Here is a 19,988-nt window from a genome sequence, read left to right as displayed (position 1 = left end):
CCTAAAGCGTGGGTAGTGTGAGCTCAATGAGGAAGCTGCACACACGCCGGTAGGACACGGCACGGGTGAGTTGGGTAATTGATGAAATGTCGGTGTGTTTTGAAACATCACCCGGGCTCAGTACGTTGCAGATTTAGAAGTTCTGAAGCGTAATGTTATGATATACGGGGGTACAGTTGACTATTGAGCAGCTGATGTTTGGTGAAGCCATGAGTTCTTGAGATTGGTGTGAGGCATACCAATAGAGCGGAAGGCAAGAAAAGATCGCAATAAAAGATCGTATTTTTGCCGTGACGTGATTAGTGGCATATTTACACATGAGCATCACCATACGATTTACGGATGATTAGCGGGTTGAACACTACGTGTTCAAGCCAGCCTCCGAATTTGTGTACTAAGAATAGATGCGCTACGTATGTGTCAGGAAATGTCCTGAATGGATTACGTTTTGGAAAAAGTACAACAATAGTAAAGATGGAAGGAATGTCTCCTTGTTTTATGTATTCATAGGGGATGAGTCATTTGGTAGTCACCCCAGGGGCATGTGATTAGAAGACACGTGTTCCATTTTGAAGACGGTTGCTGGTACGAGAAAACTTCGCAACCTTCTGGTAAAAACGGAATTGAGTACATTCTTACAGATTAAAATTGTTGAGTTCATGAGTGCGTCTGGAATGTTGGACGGTTCTTTTAAACTGGCTTTCCTTGTGTCTTTTGTACCATACCATCAGAGGTTTTAGGTGAATCATTTGTGAAGGTGATTTGGAACCCCATAGCCCTGAAGAAGTTGCGTGATGGGTCGGCAACGAAACATGTTGGCATTATAGAACTGGGTATGGTTTGATTGAAACCATTTTTAATGTGGGAGCTTACAGCATTCAATAAAGTCACGATAAGCTAGTAAGAACCACTGTTTTTTAATTGTGAGAATTAAAAACTATTATGTTCTCACTGGGGTTCATTGGACACATATGAAAACACTTGGCACTATTATTTCACCACTTTAATACACTGAAATTATATATTAGTATGCTATAATTTCTTTGTTTTTCACATGGAGTAAGAGCAATTGATGATGATAAGTGGGCATGCTGGTGAGTACCAACCAGCAACCCCCCTTGGTGTTACTACCGTGAGGTGCTCTTTCTCCCTCCTCACCTCTTTTTAGTCAATTTGGGGTAGAATTGGTGTTATGATGGTTTTTTGACACTTTTAAATTGATACACCATAACCTATGAATAGTGATAGGAAACATACACTAGGGTATTATAAAAGATTGGAAACCCTGTTGATCAGTATTTAAATCGGTGTATCCTAGAGCAGGCCATTGGTTGTTATAGTGTATTGAGTGGGGGGTGGCCTTGCTCTTTTCTTCTCCCCCTGTGGCTCCTATTGTGTTAGTGTTAGTCCCAATATTTATACCCAGAAATCCTTTGTCCTCTGAAGGCAGAGGGGCCTTTGACCAGTCCAAACCAGTTCCTGAGCACTCTGTTTACCAGACTTCTCCTTTCCTTTCACAGTGCAGGGCAGAAACATTAGACGCCCCACAGGAGGTGGAGCCAGCATTGTGGAAGGCAAGTACAGCCCCGGAGCACTTTGTTGACATGATTCCTTCTCTTCATTCACTGTGCAGGGCAGAGACATCAGCCGCTCCCCAGGAGGTGGAGCCGGCATTGTGGAAGGCAGGCACAGCCCTATTCAGGTCCCAGGTGCAACTCCTCCCACCCATCTGGATGTAGATCTCTCTATTCACCACTGGGACACCTCACACTGTCTTTTGGAATTCCCCAGCCCTGTCACTCAAACTCCAGACAAAGGAATACACACAGCCTAGCAGAGGCAGGTTTGAATGGTTAGACAAGAAAATGCCTACTTTCTAAAAAGTGGCATTTTCAAACACAGAATGTTAAAACCAACTTTACTAAAAGATGTATTTTATCATCCTGAGTTCAGGCATACTAAATGTGAATTTCTACCATGTTCCCCGAGTCAGTTAAGATCATAAGATGTAATAACCAAACTGCCCATTCTGGCCTAGGAAGAACAGGTAGCCTTGCAATAGTGAAAAACGAAAATGGCTGTAATTCACTATTAGAACATGCCACACACACCAGGGCATGTCCTACCTTATCCTTACAATGCACCCTGCCCTTGGGCCTACCATAGGGGTGTCTGATATGAAGAAAAGGGAAGGTTTAGAGCCTGGCAAGTGGGTGTACTTGCCCAGTCAGCATGACAGTACCAGACTGCACGCAGGCTCTGCAATGGCAGACCTTAGACACACTTTTACAGGCTGCTTCTGTGGGTGGCACAACCAGTGCTGCAAGCCCACCAGCAGTATTTGGATTACAAGCCCTGGTCACTCCTGGTGCACTGTACTAGGGTCTGACAAGTAAACCAAACCAACAAATCATGGAATCACAAATCATACATTAATTTACAATAGGGAGAGCATATGCACTTTAGAACTGGTCAGCAGTGGTAAAGTGCCCAGAGTCATAAAACAGCTAACAACAGGTCAGAAAAAATATAGGAGGAAGGCAAAAAGCTCAGGGATGACCCTGCAAAAAGGGCCAAATCCAACAACGGTTATTGGGTATAAGATCTTGCTATAAGGCAGAAAGAATATTGTAAACTGACACAACTCAAATTGTGGTCTTCAGTGTTAGTAGGTACCTGTTTGGCGTAAGTTTAATAAGAAGAAAGGAAGGTCTGAAATTGTAATTTAATATTCCAAAACCATACTGGTTTTTGCACTTGCACTTTATTTAGTACACGAAGAATACCATCAGTACTATTATATTAGTTATACTGTACTAAAAAGGAAAAAATCAGTTGGAACATTATATCTGGTATATATATTTTGTTTTGTATTATTAGTATTTTAAAGATCAGGAAGTCTGCTTTAAGGAACCCAGATATAATATGTTTGGTTTCTGGTATTCTATAATGAAATTGTAGTAACTCCTCAATGTTTTATACTCCTTTTTAAACTTTTTAAACATTTTAATGATATTTATCTTTTAAGGATTAACAAAGGTCTTAGATTAGAAATACGACTCTAAAAAGTATGCATTGGTCTAGCGGTACCTTTTTGAAAGACTAGGATATGAAATACTTTTATTGTGATGTGTAATTTGTTAATGTGTATCTTTTATGGTTTGCTAAACCGAAATAAAGATCAATTGAAATTGAATTGAATTGAGAGCTCTAGAGTTGAAGCTGAAGTCACTTCAAGTTTTTTACAGTGCCTGTCAGTGAGTTAAATCAACTTTAAATAAAAAACATTAAAGATTTACCTACCCACCTGCTTGGTGCTCCTCTTCATCTCAGCAGTCAGTGGCTCCAGCACAGGCTCCCAGAGCCTCAGCCAACTCCCCTCTACCAGTCCAGGCACTGCTCTCATGCTGCTTAGGGAGCATGAGACAAGCACCAGGATTGGCTGGAGCGCGCTGGTCTAACGCTCCTTCAGGCATTAGGGGCCTGTGCCTGCTCTCCACCCAGATGTCTAAAACATCTCCGGTTGAAGTGTTTAAAGTGCAGATGTCAGGCTGGCCATCCAAAATGACATGTACACTTTAAACTGAGGTGCAGTGTTCCTCCTTGCTGCTGACCCGCCCTCAGACTCGCCTGCCACTGCCAGAATGAAAAATAAAATGGTAATAAATTTGCTTTATTACTATTTTATTTTTCATGTTTGCTGCACTTGCAGCGGAGGAACAACGCTCCTCCGCTCTAATGGAGGAACCGCTGCTGCTTCATATATAGTCTAGGGATGAAACAGGCTGGTGCACTTCTGGATGAGTGTCACCTCCTGACTAGGCTCAGTCCTGTGCTGGAGGATCCACATGAACCCTAAACTCGTCCTATCCAAACAAACAAATTCCAAAAACCCTAAACTCGTCCTACACACCACAAGCGAAGCAGGGCTCACAACAAAAAACACAGTGACCTCACATCATGTTGTGGGCTGCTCACTTCCAAGTAAGGGAAAGGGAGAAGAGCAGAAAACAGAACAAGAGGTTATTCTTTTTTTTTTTTACAATTCTATTTTATTGTTTTATTTACCAAACATAAATAGTAACTTCAGTTGAGTATAATCGCTTACTGTTTTTTACTTTCATGAAATTTACATAAAACAGAGGAATAATAAACAATTGGGTCTGTAAAAGAATAGTAGAGATGATAACATTGAGTTGGTAGGATGGAAGGAGGGGTGACCCCACATCCATCCTTACTACCAGAGGGAAGTGCAATGAACCATCCAAGATACACCCAAGCTTTATAACCCGTCAAATCACACACCATTCCTTGTTTTATACATCTGAAAAGGTTGCACTACTCCGCGGCATCATGTTTGTTCCCATCTGAAATCCCAAATTCCTGTGTTCCTCGTTACATTAAAGGAGGTCTGGTGTTCTCTTTAGCTTTTAATAGAAGTATCGAGGGAGAGGTGCATTTAAAAGGGGTAAGACGCCAAAAGAAGGTAAGCGGGGAGGGAGATGACAGAGTACAGCAGAGGGGGGAGAGCTGAACATAAGGGGCAAAACAGTTACATGGAACAAGACGTTTAAGGAAAGGGAGATGGGGAAGGAGTGATGTGTATGTAATAGCAGAATCAATGGAAGAAGGGAAGCGTCTCAGTTAGGTAAAAGAAGTAGCATGAAAAAAAGAAAGGTAAGATGCTTTGGGAGAGTGGGCGATGAAAGAGGAGAGAATGTTGTAAGTAACGTAAGAGCAGTAGTGTAACACAAAATGATGGGGTCCCTCTCTGCAGAATGTGATAATGGGTCCATGAGTCTCCCACATCTCACTGATATTCACAGGCCCTGGGCTGAATGGGAGCCCCTCTGATGGGTTGGGGGCCCCCTGAAGTGTTGTGGGCGCATCTGTGCTACAGAGGCCTGTATTGCGTCCTAGCACAAGACGTGATGCAAGGTAAGAGGCTCGGGAGAAGAGTGGTGAATAGCAGCGCATGTAGGGAACAGGTGAAAGCTTGAGAGATAGAAACAGCGAATGGAGGGTAGAGGTGAGAGAGAAAACATGAAGAGTGGAGCATGGAGGGGAGAGGTGGACATGAAGGGGGCACAACCAGTGAACAAAGTTGAGGCTGGAGAGAAAGATGAAAGGTGAAAGGCAGTGCTTGGATAGGAGAGGTAGATATAAGAGAAGCTGAACCATCAGAAGAACTTGAGTGTCATAGAGGGGGAATGGTGAGTGTTAAATTTAAGAGGGCAAGACAACCAAGAGTAGGTAAGAGGCTGGGGGAGAGAGACAGGGCAGGTGTAGATTTCAGAGAGGTAGAACCAGTGAGAGAAGTTGAGAGACTGCAGAGATGAGAGGTGAAGGGTTCAGCAGGTAGGTATGAGGTGAGTGTAATAGAGGCAGAATTAGTGAGAAAGGTAAGAGACCCTAGTAGAGATAAAGTGAAGTGTAGAGCATGGAAGGTAGATGTGGATATATGAGGCAGAAACAGTGAGACAAGGAAAGATGCAGGGGGCTCAAAGAGGAGAGGTGGGTGTAAAGGGGACAGACCATCAAAACAATATTAGGGGGCTGGAGGAAGAAATGAGAGGTGAAGGGCAGTACATGGATGGGGTATGTAGATGTGAGAGAGGCAGAACTATCAAGAAACCTTACACAGAGAAGAGAGAGGGAATGGTGAGAGGTGGATGTAGAAGGCCAGAATCAGTGAGAAAAGTAAGAGGCAGTCGGAGAGATGAGGCATACAGCATGAAGGAGAAAGGTGGATAGAAGAGGGACATAACGAGAAAGAGAAGCGACGAAGCTGGGAATAGCAGAGCGATTGATGTAAAAAGGACATTGTGAGAAGCTGGCTTAGTATATGGTTCTCACTTAAGTAAGTGTAGCACCCTGCACTAATCCAGACAACCCTTATGGTGATTTCAGTGGTCTTAGGCAACCTTAGAAATCTCTCTAAGTGGTAGCTATGGAGAGCAGCCTTCAGGCTTAGTCCAGAAGGAGTGTAAAGCAGCTTGTTTTACCGGTACTTAATCTTATGGCATAGGTTAAGTGAAAAAGAATAACACAGTGTAGTTATAAAAATTTATATTTTATTACAAACACTCATTAACACAATGTATTATCTCCTACCCGGAGATATAAACACAATACACACAATACTTAGGAAATAGAGCACGTAAGTAGCACAAATACACAGTTTGTCTCCAGGAGGAGACTAAACCATATACTAAAATAGTAGAATGCGAACCACGACTTAAGTCAAGAATGGACCTAGAAGACGTAGAAGAGCAGGGGACCCAAGGAACCACCCTAGTTGAGTAACTAGGAGCCTCACGGAGGTCGTGTTATGAGTGGGAACGAACCGCGTGTTCAATGTTAGTCAATAGGTAAGATGCAGTTGCAATTTTTAAGAAGGACCCTTCCTAGTGGACCCTGAAGAAACCCCGTGGAAGATGGAAGGTTGGAGAGTCACTCTACCCGTGGATACCTCAGGAACCAGGATACCCACACCAGGGAAGCCGGGTGCATATTTGTCAAGTGACGTTGGAGACCGCTGTAGACCACAATGGGGAACTTCAGGAAAGGTGCCACTGGAGAAGAAGACAAAGGATTCCGGTGGAACCCAAAGGTGTATTCAAGCTAAGAGGCACCTGCAAGCAGAGGGGACAGAGTCTATGCCACTCAAGAGTGACCAGGAGGCACGGAAGATGAATGCCCACTGATGTCAGAGATGCAGCAGAGGTTGACTGTGCCTTGTAGTTGCAACTATGTGGACCAGGCGATGCTGTAGAAGACCAGGAGCCATTCACAAGCTGTTCTACATCGTATGTTGAAAACCAAGGGGCCCCAACGAGCCTTGGCAGTGGCAAACAACGTAGTATACGAAAAAGGTGAGGTGTCTGGACCAGCAAGGTCCAAGTGACTCACCATGAGCAGGTACGTCAGAGCAGGCCCCGAGCAAGCAGGGGAGCCACCTGAAGCCCAAAGACACAGGAGTCGCAAGAGGACCTCGAGCATCTCACCAATGAAGAAGGCCCACTGTGCAGAGGAAGGGGTAAGGGCAAAGATCTTGGCTGCAGGAGTTGCTTTAGGTTGGAGCTTCTTGGAGCCGAAGATCTCTGGAGGAGAGAGCCAACAAGCCTTTGAAACGGCAAGTCGACGCAGTGCACAGGGGTTCTGTTCCAGTGGTTCTGACGAGGGATACTGGCCTCAAACTTGGTATGAAGACAGAGCAGGCCTTGAGTGGGAGGCAGAACCACCACCTGTGTTGCTGAGCCCTTCAGTGTCCGTGGGAGCCTAGGATCAGCAGACTGGTCAGCTTTGTTGCAGTCCTACAGATGCAGGGATGTGACTCCTTCACTCCAAAGGAGATTCCTTCGGGGTCTTGGATGTCCACAGGCCTGGTGAAGAACCTGTATGGAGCATGGGCACAGACAGTGCAGAAGACCAGCAGGATGACGAGACCAGGAGAAGCAGGAATCTTCCCCATTGCAGTCTCGGTTCCCAAAGTGAAGTCCAGAGTGTCCAGACGGTCAAAGTTGAAGTGGTGTATGATTTGAATCTTGTCCCACAATGAATCTAGGGACCCACCCACAGGTAAGCCCTTAAGTACCCTTAGGAGAGGGTTGGGACGATTCAGGGGTCCCTGCCAGAGAAGAGGCTGGACAGTAGGGAGGATACTCCCAAGGCCTTTGTTCAGTTTCGCGCTAGAGTGGGATCCAATGGCTCCCTGAACTGGCTTGAACTGGAGGATGCAAGGAGGGCATCAAATGTTCCCTTCAAGCCATCTCAGTGGCGCTGGCAAGCGCCCCCACTCTGCCCCAATACACTAAACCCTGTCTGGGAGGAGTTCACACCTTCTTGTGACAGGGTATCTTTGTTCTGCCTTCCTCTGCTCGAGCTTGGCTCAGCAGCAGGAGGGCAGAAACATGTCTCTGGTCGGCAGCAGCCTTAGCTTGCTGTCTGTTTCTGGAACACTGGTACCGGGAGCACTGAGGGCCTCCCGGAGGAGCTTTACAGTGCATGGAATCATACCTCTCACACCGTTTACGGTGTGGTATGATTCCAACATTTTTTATACCAAATATGAAAGTGTTCATTACAGCGAGTTTAAAGATGGTCATCGCGTAATAACGCATGGCCACTCTATATGTTATAATGGCTGCTGCACTTACAACCCAGGAGAATGGTCTCTTTTTAAGACTATGAACGTAAAACAAGAACAGGTTGTTTTACCAGAGTTCAAGGTTAACTGTCAATGTTTGCAAGGATACTGTTGTGTCTGGACATAATCTGTACAATGCAATTGTATTTACATTTTTTAATGCTTCAGGCAGCTTTTTTAACATTGGTGCCTATTAACATGTGTGCCAGTTTGCTACGAAATTAACGTTTTTCTCGTGACACATTTCGAGCCAATTCTTGAGAACTTGACCTTTCTAGAGAACATTTTGCATTGGGTAAATGTACCCTCTTTATTGGAATGCAGCTTTATCTTTATTACATGAGTTATAAAGCCAAAGGGGGCTCCAGAAATACAGAAACCCATTTGTCTCTACCTCCTTGGAATAATAGGATCAGGCTTATCATCTTTAGAGTGTTGTAGCATGAGGGGTTCAAGGGCAGCCCCATGAGTAATGCGCCTCTTTCAGAAATCTGTGCGCTGAAGGTCAGTATCAAATGCAAGCAGACGGACGCAGCTTTTCATCTTGCAGAGGTCATGAAAACCAGTGCTGTCGAGAACTGGGCAGTGGGGGTGTACTATTGTTTAAAGCATTAATTTAACACCTGATCTTGACAGCAAAGGCTGTGTGAAACAAGGTAATATTTATGCCATGCCTATACAGCAGGTAATGGCTTTACTGCATGAGAGACCACATACCGGGTTGTGGGGTGTTTTAGAGCACATCTTTCCAGAAGCTACACTGTCTTTCTTGATGGCTAGCTCTTCTGTTGCTTTTGACTAAAGGAGCCCCTGGGTCCTTACCTAGTTCTCTGTTCTCTCTGGATCCATCACAGCTTTTATCTCAGCTTGGGGGAAAGTGAATGGGGTAGCATGTTGATTCTCCCCACCCACAACCACCATTGCCTCCCACAATCTACTTCTGCCCTCCCTCTGTGTTTCTTTTGTCCCACTCCTCTTTTTTTTTTAACTCCCAAAGACACAGATCTGGAGCTTAGCTCCTACCTATTTGGCTTTTTTGGTCACCAAAAAGGCAAAGCCATCCACACAATTCCACGCCACACAATTAAACTCAACACATTTTCAATCCACACCACATAATTCAACACAAACCACTTCAACACAAACCACTTAATTCAACTCAACAACAGAATTCCACACCACAGAATTCCACATCATGCCACCAATTTCAATAGCACACTACACAATTAAACTCCACTACATACCACTCCTCAACACAAAATACTATTCCACATAATTACAATCCATAACACACAATCCCACTTCACATGATTCCAGTACACTCAATACCACAAAATTACTATCCACACAATTCTCTGCACACCATGCCATATAATTGCACTAAACAAATCCACTCCACACCACACAATTCCACGCCACACAATTCCACATCCGACAATTCAAATCCAACCCACATAATTTCACTACACACCACATACATACACTCCATAACACATGGGTAAAAGACAATGTCATTTACAACGCCAATATCTCTAAATTAAGTAAATCTGAGACCAATTGCATTTCCAATGCTTGTTATTTTCTGGTGGAAGAATGGGATGGGCTAGCAAGGACGGAGTGGGTTGGCTGTAGGGGAGGGGAGAGCAACTTGGAGAAGTCGTGCGTGGGAGGGGAAAGCAGAAATGCAGGAAAAAATAGCACTTCCATCGGGGCACGAGCAGCAGACAGACACCAATTTAATGTAATCAATCTGTGCTTGGTCCATGCGCCAGAGAATGGAACGGAAGCTACGCATGGCCTCTGCTGGCCATTTAAGATGCAACAAAGAAGAGTGACATTGACTCCAACAAATGGTAAGCAATGGGCGGGCTGCAAGCCTTCATTTGTAAACAATAGAGTCTCAATAGCGAGAGCGCAAGCAGTGCATGTGGCAAGTGTAACAAGCATTTGCAATGCAATAGGTCTCGCATTTACGGAAGTTTGAGCTATTGGCATTGTAAATGACAATGCCTTTTTTTATGTTTTGGGTTTTAAAACATAAAGGCATTGTCATTACTAATAGCATAAACTCTCGCAAACGTGAGACCTATTGCATTGCAAATGCTTGTTTATGTTTGATCTGCTTAGCTGGGACGCTGTTCTGATAATGAATTTGCTCCTCCTCTCCAGCTTTACATCGGAAGTAGGAGTACACTTGTAGCTTTCTGAAAAGCTGTCAAGCGGGGGCTCGAGTGGGCAGACTGTCACTCTTCGAGGGAAGGATGGTTGTGAGGAATGTGCGCTGCTGTTTCTCTGTTCACACAGCTCTCCATTGCTTGCTCTCAAAGCCCGATAAGGACTATGATTGAGGGGTGCATATTCTGCTTGCTCATGTTGTACCTAAACAGGACGTCCTAGATGGAGCAACATATCTTTGACTAAACAATAAGCTCTTCAAAACAAGCCCAAAGAAGGGGGACGACGGAGATTTCAAAAATGACAATTAAAATAATGTAAGCGTTAGTAAAGGCTATAAGTCTGCCTTTTTAATCAAAGGATTTATTATAGATAAGAGAGTTTGCGCATGTGAGTGCCTTTGGAGAAATGTGTGAACGGCTGTGCGAATCTATTATTGGGTGTGCATAGATGGATATATGAGCAAGTCACTCATGGAAGGATGGTTGAATAGATAGTTGAGTATTTGCAAGAGTAAATGAGGTACAAGTATACGAGTGCATGAATGAATGAAAGGGTGGCTGAGTGCATGGACAAGCGAGTGAATATAAATGAGTGCTACCTGAGTAGATTAGTGGATTATTAGGAGAACGCATAGATCACGGACTGGTGAATGTATGGAGTGATTGCTAAGTATGCAAAAATCAATGGATGAATAATTTAATGAGTGCATGGATGGACAAGAGTGCAAGTAGAGGAGACTGGATGGTTATATATGAGTTAGTGAGTGAATGGACATATTTACAAGGATGAATGAGTGGGTGGATGAATGACTGGATGGATTACTCGATGCATAAGGTTATCCTGAGTTGTTGCTGTTTGTGGCAGAGGAAGCTACAAGGTTGGTAGGATATGTAAGACGGGACAATCCAGACCAAATAACACAAGTGAAAGAGCACAGCAGGCTATTCAGAGGCTGTGTATGTGCCCCTAACACACTTTGGACCCAGCTTCATCTCTGTCACATGAACTATTGTGATACCAACCACCTCTCATTAGGGGTTAGACTGGGTCATAACATTATTTGATCACATGTTCATTCAAACTGTAACCTCTTGACAGAGCGCACATAATTGTCACATATGCAACTGTAATCACCATACACCGGCGGCTATCAAAATACCACCAAATTCAAGAAAAGGAAATACTGTATTTACAGGACGGGGAGTGGGGGGGGGGGGGGGTTGTAGACAGCACAGTGAAGGGGTGATGCTAGGAAATTAATGGAGAAAGTAAAAGTAGCGTAGAAGAGGAAGGATGTATGAGATCTTACCAATATTTAGTATTGTCTGAACTGAAACAATTTTAATTATGTTTAATCACATCAAAATCATTGTTTTTACTCACGGATTGTTTCATTTTTTTGTGGAGTTTTATATAGCGCGAACTAGACACGAAGGTATCAGAGCGCTTTACATGAGCACCAGTTATGTTACAGACTGATTTGAACTGCTAACCAGCATTGGCAACGCGAGTAGGTCTGGCTTGTTTGAATCGCATGTTCTGTGTGATAGGTCTGTATGCAATAGCACAATTCACAGAGGAGTGACTTAAACACTCGAAATTGTTACTGGAAGTGTGTCATTTCACATTAGAATGTCACTCATAACTGAAACCATAGAAACAATAACAAATAGGAATTAAAAGGCCAGTCTGGGAGAAGTCTGGTCTCCAGCTCTGCCCTTGCTGTCATAGGCTTACTGTCATATATGCCCCAGGCACGAGCATCTGTTGTGTTCTGGACACATCTGTGCACCTCAATGGCATAACATAGCCCCCCTCCTCCACCCGCCAGACCCTGGCCTAAAACCTCTTGACTGAGTCCGGAGGGGTCCCCTCCCGGTACTTTGCAGAGTGTGGGGTGTGGCTCAAGTTTTGTTACATCACGGGTGCGCCTCAAGCGCGTGCAAGGCTCCGGCACTGAAGGCGCGCGTGACATGCCTCCAGTGTGTTTGCGTGTAGCGGGTCTAAATGCACAGTTTATGTGCAAGCTGTGTGTTTTGTTCTGTGAATGCCTGGGTGTGTTTATTTGTGTGCGCGCCTCTTTATGTGGCAAGGCGCCCCTTCTACTTGTATATATGGTGCGCTACCAGCCCGTGCTGGTTTGTGAAGAATTCCATCGAAGGCTGTTGAGATAATTCAGTGGCATTCATGCCACCGGATATGCTTGCAGGTCACCGGTTCGAATTCCAGGTAGATAAAAGAAGTGTGCCTAAAAGCTATTCACGTTATGATATGTGCTACATACAGAGCAATTATTGAAATGAAACGCAGGGGTGCATCTTTGTGTTATATTTTAACTAGTATTTTGTATGAGTACTCGTGACCCAACAGCATGGTAGTGTTGATCGCTCATAATTTACTAACAAAAGCAAATGATATTAATGCATGTTCTAATTAAGATTGAAAACTGTGGATTCAAACGCCCAGGATTTACACAGAAGGTTTAGGCCCGCGACCCACTGGTAGCACGGCCTGGATTGAAGTAGGTTGTCACGCTGCAAAGGAATGGCTGAAGGGTTGTTGTTCAATTACATAGTCGCTCATGAAATATTTCAGTTACAAGCAGGAAGTGGGATAAGGGAGGGGGTAGCAAATGGTGTGCACTTTCGCGGCCGCTTTGATGTTCTCAGTGGCCGCGCGGCTCACTGAGAACATCAAAGCGGCCGCGAAAGTGATCAGCAGGCTGCCAAATGGTGCGCGCGCCCGGCGCTGCGTGTAGTGGGTCTAAATCCACAGTTTATGTGCAAGCTGTGTCTTTTGTTCTGTGAATGCCTGGGTGTGTTTATTTGTGTGCGCGCCTCTTTATGTTGCAAGGCGCCCCTTCTACTTGTATATATGGTGTGCTACGAGCCCGTGCTGGTTTGTGAAGGATTCCATCTAAGCCTGTTGAGATAATTCAGTGGCATCCATGCACCGGATATGCTTGCAGGTCACCGGTTCGAATTCCAGGTAGATAAAAGAAGATAAAAGAAGTGTGCCTAAAAGCTATTCACGTTATGATATGTGCTACATACACAGCAATTATTGAAATGAAACGCAGGGGTGCATCCTTGTGTTATATTTTAACTAGTATTTTGTATGAGTACTCGTTACCCAACAGCATGGTAGTGTTGATCACTCATAATTTACTAACAAAAGCAAATGATATTAATGCATGTTCTAATTAAGATTGAAGTAGGTTTTCACGCTGCAAAGGAATGACTGAAGGGTTGTTGTTCAATTACACAGTCGCTCATGAAATATTTAAGTTACAAGCAGGAAGTGGGATAAGGGAGGGGATGGCAAATGGTGTGCACTTTTGCGGCCGCTTTGATGTTCTCAGTGGCCGCGCAGCTCACTGAGAACATCAAAGCGGCCGCGAAAGTGATCAGCAGGCTGCCAAATGGTGCGCGCGCCCGGCGCACATGCACTGTAGTTGGCGGCCTGAAAGCACTGGTTTGCACTTCCAAATCCCCCTTTTACAAAAGCTCTCGCGAGAGCAGCGCTAAATCGCTGGCTCAGGCGAGACCTAAAAATGCCCAGTCCTGCACCTCCACTGAATCGAGCTACAGTGAAGCTGAATCCAGACTGAGAAACATAACACAAGTTATTCACTTAGGGGGAACATGCTTTATCAAAGCCAAAATACTCCTTTAAAATCGAGAAAACAATGAAGTTCATGAACTGCCAACCAGAAGAGCACTGATTCCCAATGATGTTCGGAAAAAAGATTGCAATAAAAAGACTGTCCTGGATCTAAGCACTGTAGCGGAAGTACGCGCTACTCGCCATAGAAACAAGTGTGAAACTGACAGGCACATCTTATTCTTAGTGACTGTAGTATAGTCGTTTTTTCCAGTATTGTGCAAACAATTCTAAGAGACAAACGTTTTGTGCAAAATAATGACATTTTTATTTGAACATTTGAGTGTTTCAGACATCTGGATTTGCGGCTGGGAATTTTTCTCCTTCGCTGTTGTAAAGTAGATGAAGTTTTGGCCTGACAGTGACTGATACCCACTGATGTAAACCTTGAGTAATTGGGATTCGTTTGGATTATATCTTGTGTGGTGGGTTAAGTATTCATCAACTGATACCTAGTTGTCCACATCATCTGCTAATCCTAGTGTATTGGCATTAAGGAGATTGGCAGCCCAAATCTGCGTTTAGTGCATGGCAACCTCTATTGGCTTGTGACATGTCCATATTGCTGCAGGATTTCATCAGTTTCTTTATCGATGATATATGACCATCCAGCTGAAGGAGGAAGTAGGGCATGTTTTATATTCAGGTATGCAGACGATTTGTAGAGAGTGTCAATTGTGTACACACGATACAAGATTGGAAGTTGTCTGCACCCATCCCCCACAGTCGGTATATTGTTCTGGGGAAGGGTAGTTTATCCCAAAGAAAGGATACCTGAGATGGGTGGTGCTGATGAGCCAAGTCTCAGAGATAGCAAGTCGTTTTTTGTATAACGAGAACTTGACCCGAAAGTATCGGGTATCAGAGCGCTTTATATGAGCACCAGTTGCATTACATGAGAACACGTTAATTTTTGTTAGACTCGAGATTAAGTGATTTGCCCAGAATCACAGGATGTTGCACATCCTTGCCAAGACTCGAACACAGTTCCCCAAATTTGAAGTCGACCGCCCTTGCCATTAAGCCATATCCTCTCCCCTTATAGGTTGTTGTTAATAAGGTTGTGAATATTGATGATAGACATGTCTTCTGATGTATGGTTGGACAGCCTCCAACTATATGCCTTTTTAATGCTGTTGGGGTTGACCATCACACCCAGGTTTTACAAACACTTGGTGTACTATGATGGCGTATGGTACGCCATTGGGATTTTAATTCGTTTTTAATTAACATGATTGAATGAGGAGGTTGCATGTGATCAGCATGTAATTATAGGGATTTTCACGATATCGTAGAGGAGAACTTATGTGAACTGATATACTCTTTTGCATATTGTCTCCCCAGGTTTTCAAACAGCACTACTGGAGCGTTCTGATGTAGTGTTTTCCTATGGTAGTTAGCGATTAGCTGCACCATTTAGTGTAGATAAATTCAACTTTCACATAATAGGTCCTGAAGAATTGCCAAGGTATTTAGTAACCAGCAGGCAAGAAACATGTTGACCCTAAGAGATGAGCATAGTTTCAACTGAGCCCCCTCCACAGGGGAATTGCCACTCTACACGTTTTTAACGAGGTGGATTACCAACCGGAATAAAATTATTATTTGGAATATCTAACCATTTTTAACGCACTCACTGCACTTCACTATATCTACACCTCCACGGGCCACACCCCCCCACTTCATCATACGGCAAAGGAACAAAAGATCTCCGACAAAGAGCCCCTTCGGGGGTGCCCGTTGGGTATTGCAGCGCCAACCCAACGAGGAGCAGGTCCAGATGATGAAGCATGACACCTAGCTTGCTGGGTGTGTGAGGACCCTAGTTCCGCAAGAGCGGGATCCCCATATCCCTTTTTCTCCCAGTATTACCCCTCCACCACCATCTACCTGTTGGCGGTTGGTCCACGTACTTAAGTTAACTAGGCACCACCAGTAGAGGAACAGCATCCATTTTTGCTTAAAGAATCTGACAGGGCACCTATGCTGGACCTCTTTAAAAAGCCCCACTGTCCCTCTTTTTGACAAAGAAGGAGGCCTGAATGGACTTTCACATCAGAGGACATAGTGGTAAATGTTTGTAAAAAAGCTCCATAAAGAGTGATGGGGTAAGTTCAGCTAACAAAATTCAACAATGTTTGAGCCGACCTATAAGAGTATTCATAGTGTAAGAGCAAAGACAACATAGTTGAAGAATAAGTAGACACAGATTTTTAGCTGCCTTCAGTACCTGTGTGTCTATGTTTGAAGATGTGAGAGATGATGGACAAACCCTAACATTGGAGAGTAGTCTACATTCCAGTTACCCGCAACCAAGAACTCCTCACTGTACCTTTAACACCTCCGATTGTTTCTTCCTACAATTTCACCATCCTGCTTTGACGAGAATCCCAGTTTTTGGGTGATTTCCCAAACTGCACTTGTCTCTTTCCTGTAGTGTGACTGGATGGCTGTAGACTGTGCCATAGAATTAAAGTAGCACAACGTGAAGTATATCTCACTGTGGCCAGGAGCTGTACTGACAGAAACCGTCAAAGAGAAGACGGCCAACGATGATGCATCTGGTCCAGCGGCGGATATGGTAAGCTACCCACAAGGAAGAGTGTGCTGTCTCCAGTTGGAGGTTGAACAAGGTGTTTTTCATGTCAATGAAAGCATAAACCCTTGTAGCCTTAATCCGAAGAGTGTAAACCCTCAGTTTCCAGGAATGAGTAGGGAGAGTCTAAACCCTGTTTTTGGGATGGAGTAGAGTGTAATAGTATGCTTGCTATTCAGTACCATTTAATTAGTTGATAGTAACACCTCTTATTTACAGAAGTTCATGTTTTATAACACTCTTTTGCCCTCTCCGTGTCAGGTCGATTGGCGTTGTGTTCCACAGCTTGGCCGCACGTTGACTAAAAAAAACTACCGCCCAGTCGCGTTCAACACACTCTAGGAATCGCTGCTAGAGCTGCTTCTCCAGATCTAAGATCTCTGGAGTGGATATATGCTTTAATGAAGGGATAGAGGTAGCTAGGACCCCTCCGATTCAGTATCCTGTGTGTAACACAGAGGGTTTTGAAGGAGACTCTACGCTTCATGGGGAGCCAGTGTCAGCTGCGGTCCGTGCAGGTAACAGCGGTGGGGCCGTGTTAGGGGGGATTTCAAGGGACTATGCCGAGGGAAAAATAATTATTTATTTAATTTTCCCTTGTGTTGTACCACTATGTGTTCGATAAAGATATTCAGTCACACTTGCTAGCACCACACAATGTTAATACTTGCTGGTTCCATTGTGACATGCAGTGGAACCCCCGGAAGGTATAAAGGTGACATCACTGAATGCCTGACTTTCTTTCCCTGTCAGCTGTTCACCTGACAGCTGCACTCCTTGCCGGCTGCTTGTGGGCCATTTTTAGTAATTAAATAAATACGTTTTTAACATTACTAAAATCTCCAGAGCTTTATTGATTACCCTCCGATACTTCAATTTGTCGACGAGGGCTTTTTTCGGAAATAATACGGAGGATTCTACAGGCCCGCAACAGTCTTCGGAAGGAATCTACACTACAGAGTCTGCGTTCACAAGAGAAATCTTTCAGGCGAGTTACTACATTATTTGTTCTTCGAAACAGACATTCCGATGCTTATTGTTGAATGCGTTCTGCATTCAGGTTCTTTCTGTCACTAGTTACCTGTGAAGACGTTGACAGTTGATGCCGCAGTTTGTTTCCGTTAACTGCCTATTCGCTTCTCAGCTGTAACGGTCAGGTGACGCATTTGCATAGAAGTCTATGGATGCAATGCACGCAACGTGATGTTCGTGACTCCTTTTTGTTCAGGCACTTGTAAGTATTGCATACGGAGACAGCCTGTGTGGAAACTGTTTGACACAGCTGAAATACTGGAATCTCAAAAATCGTAAAAAGGAATTTAGGTATTTGTTGAACAGATTATTATTGCGATACACTGCTATTATCTTCGGCAAAACATTCAGCAGTATTTGTGCTTTTCATAATCACCAGAGGGCACTCCTTCCCAGTTAATACATTTCAATGCATTTGAGTTTTGTGTTGTCACTAGACTGAGCAAAATAATAGTTTTAAAATATTAGATTCAAAATTGCGTCCACTATTAAAGTAGAAAAAGACTTTTGTGCAGTTAACATGTCTCAGAACTCAAACATATGTGCTCCAGTACCATTTTAACAAGAACCTGGCAAACCTTCAATGAAATGGAGGAACTGGTTACGCGCATTTGAAAACTATTTAGTGGCAATTGATGGGAAAAAATACGAACCAGAAAGAAAAAAAGCCATCATGTTCGGGTTACTAGGAGTTGCAGGTCAGGAGATTTTTGATAGTTTACCCAAGTATGAGGTTCCAGCTGGTCAGTTCATTCGGTTAGATGAATTTCAAGAAGCAGTTAAACGTCTAGAAAATCAGTTTGATGAGGAACCCAATATTATGATAGGCAGGCACAGGTTTGCTATGAGAAAACAACATGAAAACGAGAATATTGAAGAATACATCGCCTGCTTGAGGGTGTTAACCACAAAATGTGAATATAATGATATGGTAGATGTATATATTAGGGATCAATTTGTCTTCTATTGTTATGAGAAAAAGATTCAAGAAAGACTGTTGTCTTTAAGAAATCCAACGCTTCAAGAAGTAATTGATATTGCCAAAAGTATTGAGCGTTCTTTAGAAAGCTCAAAAGAACTGTCAGCTACCCAGAATCCGAAAACAAATGTATTTTCCCTACAGGATAAAAAGAAATATGGCCAGAAAAATGAGCCAGTAAACAGAACAAGTAATATCGCAGACTCTAAAACCTTTGTCTGTTTTAGATGCGGATCAACATTTCACAAAGCTGATTTTCCGGGATGCCCAGCCATTGGTAAGAAATGTACAAAATGTTACAAGTTTGGCCATTTTGCAGGTGTTTGCAAACATTTTAGACCAGGTAATTTTCAAAAAATAAAAGTGAGTAACGTTGAAGAATTTGATGATGAGAACATTGTACTTACTGTTGAGGATAAAAGTAATAATCCTGATGTCAAAGGACCAATTGGAGTTGCTCACATTGGTGAAGTTGAACTGAATATAATGGCAGGCTCCGGGTCTCCCATCACAATTGTCTCTGACACAAAATATGAAAATAACTGGTCACATGTTGGACTTATAGCATCAGATGTCAATCCAAAAGCATATGGTGACTTTGATATAAATATGTTGGGATATTTTCAAGAGTATTTAAATGTCGAAGGTCAATTTCCACAAAAATCTACGTCGCTGAGCGAGGGCGTAATATTGTAGGGTGGAAGGACTTAGCACGTTTAGGAATTATCCTCAAACCTGGTGCAGATGATCCTATAATTTTGAGTGATATCTTGGTTGCTTCTGTCCAGTCTTGTGCCCATTCTTCTTCTCAATATAGTTTAGATGCTGTTCTAGGAAAATACGAGTCGTTATTCGAAGATCGCATTGGGTGAGTAAAAGGTTATGAGCATTCTATCAAGATAATGAAGAATGCCATACCTATCAAACATAAGATAAGACCAGTACCTTTGTTAATCAGAAAAGATTTGCAAAAGGTAATTGATAAATTAGTTGAGGAAGAGATCATTGAACCAATGGATTCTTCCGAATGGATTTTGGCTATTGTTATCATTAAGAAAAAGAATGGCGAACTCCGCCTATGTGCTGACTTGAGATCGCTTAACAAAAATATTTTGGTGGATTGCCACCCATTGCCTAAAATTCAAGAGATCTTAGCGGCTACCTCTGGATCCAAATATTTTTCTCTGATCGATCTCAAGTCGGCCTATCATCAACGCTCTGATGATTCCAAAGACTACACTACTTTTGCGACCCCGTTGGGATCATTCAGATTTATTAGACTTCCCTTCGGATTGGCATCATCCATCAGTGTTTTCCAAAAATTTATGGAAAATATCCTCAAGGGTGTGAAGGGTGTTGAAAAATTTCAGGACGATATTTTAATTCTATGG

Source organism: Triturus cristatus, chromosome 1_1 (assembly GCF_964204655.1).
Source record: "Triturus cristatus chromosome 1_1, aTriCri1.1, whole genome shotgun sequence".
NCBI classification, from domain to species: domain Eukaryota; kingdom Metazoa; phylum Chordata; class Amphibia; order Caudata; family Salamandridae; genus Triturus; species Triturus cristatus.
Note: the sequence above shows the minus strand (reverse complement) of the source record.